The 8,346-nt window shown below is 39.0% G+C and overlaps 1 pseudogene across 1 annotated transcript; it reads left to right on the forward strand.

Moving 5' to 3' along the window:
• Nucleotides 1-6,467: 6,467 nt before the first annotated feature.
• Nucleotides 6,468-7,124, forward strand: LOC103602756 (annotated as a pseudogene). Its single transcript, XR_551551.1, has one exon. The product of XR_551551.1 is annotated as a peptidyl-prolyl cis-trans isomerase FKBP14 pseudogene (transcript).
• The last annotated feature ends 1,222 nt before the right edge of the window (nt 7,125-8,346 follow it).

Consider the following 8,346-nt stretch of genomic DNA (forward strand, 5'->3'; position numbering starts at 1 on the left):
TTTGTATTGGTGGGTTTCTTCTTGACTATGGGTCACATTTTTCTACTTTTACATGTCTAGTAATTTTTTGTTATGCGTTAGACATTGTTGATATTACATTTTTGAAAATATGAATTTTCTGCCTTTCTATGAGGAAGTTTTGTATGGACAAAAAGCTAAGTTAGTGGTGAATCAGCTTGATCCTGTTGAAGGTTGGTTGCAGGCTCTGCTAGAGATGTATAGAGTAATTCTACTACTAAGTTATTGCCTTTTTTGGTCTTAATGAAATGCCTCGGGTTTTTAGAGAATTCTTTGCAGTCTGTGTGGTCAGAGCTTCAACATCTCCCAAGTCCTGTGCACCTTCGAATGTCCATTCTGTTCACAACTCCCCAGTAGCTGCTCTCCACTAGATCTCACAGAGTCTAACCTTGTCAATGTGCAGATTAATAGCTGATCAAAGATATAAGAGAAACCCTATGCAGATTTCTGGGGTCCTTCTTTGTGCAGTTTTTCCTCTCTGGTGTCCACCCCACAATTTCCAGTTATCTCCGTAACCTTGAATTCTAATTTAACTTAGAAATAAAAGGTACCCTAAATAAATGGCAATATAACAACAACGAAAAAATGAATTATATTTTTATAGTTAGAAAAATTCAACTATTATTTATGTTTCTTTAATAATAGTTTCCCTCGCATTTGCAAGATGGGAAAATCATTATTTTGCAGATGAATTCCAATTATGACTACAATTTGAAATCTTAATATATGTTAGTCACTATGTTAACTGTTTTACATGGATGATCTCACTTGTCATGAATCTCCTCCCAATAAGACCTGTGACTGGGCTCAAATTTTCTGTGTTAGTTTATAAACTGTTTACAGGAAGAAAACCAAGGTGAACATGGAACTCACCTTTTAGTTTTACCCATTCTCTGTATGTCATGATTTCCTGAAAATACTTACTTCATATATGAGGATACTTCAAAAAGTTTATGGAAAAATAGAATTAAAAGATAATATGAAACTTTCCACGAACTTTTTGAAGATCAGTTTTATAGTCGACTATAATGGGTAGATAAGTATGATACTTGTTACTTCCTGCTAGAATCCTGAGGAGCTTTTTGAATATATAGATTCTACCAAGACCTGCTGATTGAGAATCTCCAAGGTGATCTTAGGAAGTCTCCATTGTATTCTCATGTGCAATCAGGATTTGGACCCAATAATGCTGTGACCTTTCCTGGTAACATCAGGTGCTGATTGCCCTGATCGTAGACCATTCTGAAGAGCCTTATTTAAGAGTCTCAACTGATGTATCTTTTATCACATCCCTCTGGGAAATTAATCATAAATAAACCAGGCTTCTCCATCACAAAGGATTCTTCAATCTTTAGACTATTTTCAATCTTTAGATTTCCTTATTTCTAATAATTTGTGCTCCTAAAGTAGAACAAATAATTTCTTATATTCTTAGTGTTCACATTGTCAAAATTTAGTAGACACTTATTATGTCCCCCGCCAGTCATCACTTAACCAGGCTATACATATTTAATTATTTTAATGTACGCCCCTAAGTCAACCTCTTGAACTCGTGCTGGTAGCTGTATTTTGTCCTCACTCTGGATAGGTATGAAGAAGGCTGGAACCAGACATCTTGCTTCTAACCATGTTTTTCTGAGGAAAAGGACTGATGGTCCATCTTCTCCAATCACAGCCATCTGATCTGGAATATTCATTCTATAAACTTGCAGATGTTTTGTTACTATCAGTTCTATTTTAATAATATTGCAAATAGTTTTCAGGTTCATAATCTCTCTTCTTTCACTAAATAAAAATATTTAAGGTGTTTTTTTTAATTTTGAAATTTTAAATACTTGCACATTCCTCAAGTGGAATGAATCCATTAAAAATCCTGTGTGTGTAATTAAACAATCTTAGTGTCCCTAGATTTTTCTGTCATTTCTGGCACCTGCCATTTCTTCCTTGGAGGTTTACAATTGCAGACTGTAATACTTTCAAAATAATGAGAATTCAGATTCTGCAAATCACCCAAAGCCAAACATCAGTTTCTTTGGCCAGTAAAGCATGCCCAGTTAGCTGATGGCTTTCAAAGGAGCTGACAAAAAGCCTTAGATAATGCACTGAGTCTGGTGCTGTTTAAGGCCATCACAGTGTGCTGTAATTATTGTGGCAGGCTCCTTCCTGTCTAGAATATCTCCCCGAACAGTCGGTAGTGTGTCTTGGGGTTGACAGGTGGCTAGATTCCCCTCTGTGTGAGTGAGGACGTTAGATGTTGCCAGGAGAATTTAAAGCAACATACCCAGCGTCTTAGCACTTGAATTGTTCTGATTTTTCCCTTAGCTCTGTGCAATATGCATTTCTTAGGCATATGCCAGAGAAAAGCCTCCTTTCCTCCTTTTTCCTGAACACCCCTCCTCACCAAGGCACATCCTACAATTTGCTGGCTGCCCCTGGGGGGCCGTCCTTGCTCTGTCCCCCGACAGCCCTGTGCCCATGTTTTATGCAAAGATGTGAGCAGCTGGCCACCAAACCCTTGAGAGTCTGGGGCTTTTGTGTTCCAAAGCCTCTTCTCTGCCTTCTTTTCCCTCCCCTCCTGGCTTCTAGGCCCTGTGATCTTTTCCTCACCACTCCCTTGTGTCAGCAGTCACTGGATGTGTGCTGTGTTTTTTACATGCCAGGCATTTGAGCTGAAGAATGCTGAACTTTCCTGAAAGTGGTTGATAAACACAGGGAGTGGTGGCACAAAATGTCTGGTACTTAGTAGGTCCTCTTGGCGGAGACTTTGTTCAAAGCTTCTAAAGAAGTACCATATTACTAGGCAGAGAATCTAAAGAGGCACTATAGCATATGGATAGAATGCAGGGGCTGGGGGACAGAGACTGTTATGAGGCTTAAATCAGATAATGTATTTAAAATTCTAAAATAATGAAAGCTTAGTAGATGAATTTGGACCCTGGAATCAGACTACTTAGGTTTCAAGCCCAGTTCTACCACTTACTATCTTTGTGACCTTGGGCAAGGTCACATCCTCAGTTGTTTCATCAGCAAAATAATAAGTCAGAAATAATAATAGTTCCCACACCATGGTTGTGATAAAGATTCAAGTTAATAGGTATAAAGCACTTTAAAAAACTGTCTACCATGTAATAAATGCACAACATATGCTCAATAAAGTCTAGTTAAAATAGTAGTAAAAATAATACTATTTTTACTATGAAGTACTTCAACGATTCACCAGCTCCTCTATATAGCTTAATTACTTCAGTGATCTAGGATAGCTCATAAAATTGTGGATGTAGAGAACAAACTAAAAGTCCCAGTTCAAGTTCTAGGTCTCATTTTGGTAGTTGCTGGTGGGAGGGATCATTGTTTTCACCGGTCATGCCATTTAACAAGAATGCCCAAGTATCTCACTCTATGAGATCAATGGCACAGAATTCAAGATATAGGATGTTCTACTCTGGTAATAGCAACATTACAGCTAGAAGACAGGCTTGCTGGCAAGTATAAATAATCCTGAGGCAAAGAGGAAAAAATAGCCTAGATATCTCTGCCTAAAGTCGTCCTAATACTTTCCTGTTTTGAGCAAGTTCAGGAACTACTCTAAAAGCCAAAAATCCAGTCTTTAACAACAAAGGAGAGGTTATTTATTAAGCATGCGGTAGGAAATCAGCCTTCTAGAGGTGCTGGACAACAGTAGAAACTGAAAGAGGCTGCTGGAAGGAGTTAGGCATGGAGAAATATTTCTAGATGTCTGTCTGGACCCATGAACATCTTGAGCCCCACTTTACCTTGTGCCCATTTGGGGAACTGTATTCTACTGCCTCGGCGCTCACTGCAAGAACTGCCCCCATAATCAGATGAATAAACATGCTATAGGCCTGAGTCCTGCACAAAGCCAGGGTGGTCACAAAGTTAGGGTTCCTCATTGGAAGGAAGTGTGATGCTCATCAGAATGGAATTTGCCCCAAAGAAAAGTTTGTGTGACCCAGTTCAAGGACTGGCTGAGGTTCCAGCTGCCTGTGATTTCATCTGATCGTGGGAGAAAAGATAGAGATGCACTGCTGTCTCCTATTTATCATTTGCAATGGGAACTGTGTGGGCAGCTTCCATTATGCCAGGCCAAATTTAGACGAATGAAAAGGTCCACTAAGTAATTATTGATTTTGTATGTGTGCATAAATTAGAGCATGGAGTCCTTTAGTCACTGCTAAAAATAATCCTTCTATAGATTGGGTTTGGGAGGCAGAAGGCCAATGGAACATGGATAAACCAACAGCTCTGGTGGTAAATCTGTACATCGCATAACTGTTTCCTTATGGTTGACATGACAGTTCAGGACTTATATAAAAAATCAGCCAATGAAGCATTTTGGAGATCTGTGAGAGGATTGGACAAGGCAAACCAGAGCCATTCTCTCTCTTTAATCATAAAAATGATATTGGCCATTATCCTTTTAGCAACAAGCTTCTCTCAAGCAACAGTGACTTATGAATGCTATTCTGAGGAGAACTAGTCAATATATTAGTTTTCTTTTAATTATGCAGCTACAGCAGCAAGTCACGCATGAGTTTTATGGAGCTTTGCAAATTTGAAACCGGTTCTGGGAAGTAGAGAATTTATTCGTATACTATGGAGCAATTTGCTCTGGTTAGAAGAGAGAAACCATACCCTTCTATCTTAAAAATGAAGAGCTGGTATTTGAATGGGAAATTCCAAGGATCTAATAATCAAATCAGCCAAGGCTGTTAATTAAAATTGATAAGAATGAAGCATTTACGTAACACTCTAGAATGTTGTACTGCTGGAAAATTATCAATTGCCTAAAGTTTGCTACTGTTAACATGCTTACAAGGGGAGAAAATTATGGTAATAAAAGAAGAATGTATTTTGTCATCAAACATGGTACACTTTTGGCAAATATGGATTTATAACTTTTAGAGCTAAGTCCAGCTAAATTATACGACTATCTTAACTCTGTTTAGATTTGAGTGGTTCAAAGTCAGTTTAGGCATTACAAGTGCATCTTAAATTCTAGATTGCTGTAATTCTATCTCTTCTTGGTTAGTAGTTCCCGTAATGTTGAGAAACAAAATGTCTTGTTTAAGCTTAACTTTGTATACCTTAGAAGCAGCCTCAAGGGGGTGTAGATTGCTATACTCTGCTGATCTAAAGGGCCACAACAGCTTCCAAATTAAAGAAATGAGAATTGGCATGTCAAGGAAGAGGGATAGCTGAGAGAGGGTGGTGACCTGTGAATGGAAATACTAACCTCTAGATGCACATGACCCCTGCATACAGGTTAGCTCTGCTCCAGGCTCCAGACTCCAGGCCCACTTCTGATCTTAGACTGGAAGGGCCTTGTGGCTCTGACGGGGCTCAGCACTAAGTCAATCTTGCTACCCATCTGTGACCCTGTACTCCAGTTTTCATACAGGGGCTTCTCCCTCGTGCAGGAGATCCAGTCTCCACTCGATATCCTCTTCCTGGTAGCTGGGTCCTTGTCTTGCTCCTTGTGGCTCTTTATCTGTCTAATGCCCTAGTCCTTTTAGAACTGGTGTCTTCCATTGCCAGTCCCTTACCCAAAGACCAGAGGTCTACAGTTTTCCCTCTTTCTTAACTCCTGTTGGACTGGATACCACCTGCTTCTAGACTCTTCATGTCATCTTTTGAATGGATGTTGGGACTCCCTCTTCTCCTTTGGGTTGGCCATCTCCTCCCTTCCACTGCTTCATGCCAACCAATAGCTTGGACAAGCAGATGTTTATTGTTATCTACTTTCCAAACTGCATATCCAAGTCCAGCAGAGTGCCTGGTTCATAGTAGGCATTGGATAAATATTTGGCAAATGAATGAATTCATTCTACCTGCCAGCCAGGACTTCCTTCCAGTGTCCCCTGGAAAAATCCATCTTCCCAGAGGTTTCTAGACCTCAGCTCACCCAAGTTTGCCCAGGTTGCCTTGCCCCACAATGAGGTGGGACACAGCACCAAGACATCAGGCATCTTAGGTAAGTTAGTGTCAGCCACACGATGTGTCCTCAATGCCTCGTTCTTCCCTCCAGGCTTTTCTGTTTGCCTGTTCGGGTTGCATTTTCTCCATTGGCTCTTTGTCCTCTCCCAGAGCCTTCAGGAATTATTTGATTTGATTAAATTAATTTATGCCAAAGTGTCAATGACTAGTAACTTGGGGCAATCAGCCAGTGAACTTCAAGATATAGCCCTGGGGTATAGTTAGTGAGCCAAGAGGAAATTCAACTGAGGTGTTGCAGGAATGTTTTTAGAAACTGGGAATATTTAGAGTGCGTGGGAAAGTTGTTGGTAGTAAATGTGCCACGTCTTCTAAGGAGGAGGAGTCCTGAACTTGCCCAAGGCCTTTGCCTCTGAGCCTTCAACCACATTCTTAACTCTGTGAAGTTGTGGGCACTTTCTCTGCTTTTGTAGTGACTCCTTTTCTGCCCCAGAAACATGAGGCTTTTCTTGCGGAATGTGGTCGTGATGCTGTTAGTCACAGCTCTGAGTGGTGCTCTGATCCCTGAACCAGAAGTGAAAATTGAAGTTCTCCAGAAGCATTTCATCTGCCATCGTAAGACCAAAGGAGGGGACTTGATGTTGGTCCACTACGAAGGCTCCTTAGAAAAGGACGGCTCCTTATTTCACTCCACTCACAAACGTAACAATGGTCAGCCCATTTGGTTTACCCTGGGCATCCTGGAGGCTCTCAAAGGTTGGGACCAGGGCTTGAAGGGAATGTGTGTGGGAGAAAAGAGAAAGCTCATCATTCCTCCTGCCCTGGGCTATGGAAAAGAAGGAAAAGGTAAAATTCCCAGAGAAATATATCATAAAGTAATTGTTTAGTAGTTATTTATATATTAGATGAACTGCCTATCCATGTCTGTGCTTTTGATTGGCTCAATGTGGATACCTGATGAATGAGAGTTATTAATGGGATTCGTTATTTTGTAGGTTAAAGTGTATTTAAAGAAGGAGTTTGAAAAGCATGGTGCTGTGGTGAATGAAAGTCATCATGATGTTTTGGTGGAGGATATTTTTGATAAAGAAGATGAGGACAAAGATGGAGTTATATCTGCCAGAGCATTTACATATAAACATGATGAGTTATAGAGATATGTGTGTCCATTTTATATAGCATCCATCTTTAAAGAGAGGGCAATTTCCATCTTTAAAGAGAGGGCAATCATCTTTAAAGAAAGACTTCTTTTTTAACAATGTTCCATTCTTGCTTTGGTTTTTATTTTTATACATTTTTCTGACTATTATTTAAAGAACCCCTTAGAGTTTTTAGTACCCATTTCTTTCTGATAAGTTATTGGGAAGAAAGAATTAATCTGTCTTTGAATAGAAGACTTCTCAACCATTTTCCTTTTTGATATATGAAGCCTTGTTTTACTTGCTTACTTGTAATTTTAAAATATTGCAACTGGGAACATACCACCCATGAGACCAGGTTATAGCACAAAGCAGCTCCTGATATTTCTTCTTCCCTCTATTTTCTCCAAGTTAGATACTGACATATTTGAAAAGCCTTTTGCAGTTGCCCAAGTCTTGCTATTTTCATGTTATAATGAAATAGTTTAAGTGCCTTTGAGTCACTGCTTGATGAAAATGGTTGTTAGACTTTAATTGTTAACAGTTAGTCCTTTCCTAAGAAGACGTGCAATGCCGAAGTGAATGACAAAGTTAATAACTTATAAATATGTTTGCATTGAAACATTCTGCACTCGGTTCTTAGGGACTAATGGCCTAATGTGATAAATAGGAAAAATCATTTATGTGTTTCTTTGTCATAAAATGTACCAAAATGTTATAGAGGAGGTGATAAATTGTATTTATATTCAGTGTTTACTATTAAGGCTAGCAGATTAGCCTTCCTGGTTCTTTAATGAATACAGTCTATAACTAATGTATTATATCACAATGACATTGTATCATAAGATAAATTAGTAATCCAATTAAGAATTTTCCATTTCTGCCTCATCACAAAGTGAGGGAGACCTACTGTAGCTGCTATTGAATAGGTGCTTATCCTGGGTCAAAAAATTGATGATTTTATAGTTTTACCTTAAATTGGCTTTTATATTTAATACTCTTAAAAAACTCTCCAACTCTCCATTTACTAAGAATAGTCATTTATATTTTACAAACTATCAAGTGCATTATTGTCTTTGACTCTCATTGCTCTGATGTCCATGAAAAAAGCTGGTGGATCTTATGATACCTACTTTAGAAATGGAACACTGTCACTCAGAGATATTGATTATTATACCCAAGGTCAACAGCTAACTTGTAGACCCAGTTTTCAGTCCCCAAGTTCATTGACTTACTA

The sequence above is a fragment of the Galeopterus variegatus genome, unplaced genomic scaffold, assembly GCF_000696425.1.
Source record: "Galeopterus variegatus unplaced genomic scaffold, G_variegatus-3.0.2 Scaffold4276, whole genome shotgun sequence".
NCBI lineage: Eukaryota > Metazoa > Chordata > Mammalia > Dermoptera > Cynocephalidae > Galeopterus > Galeopterus variegatus.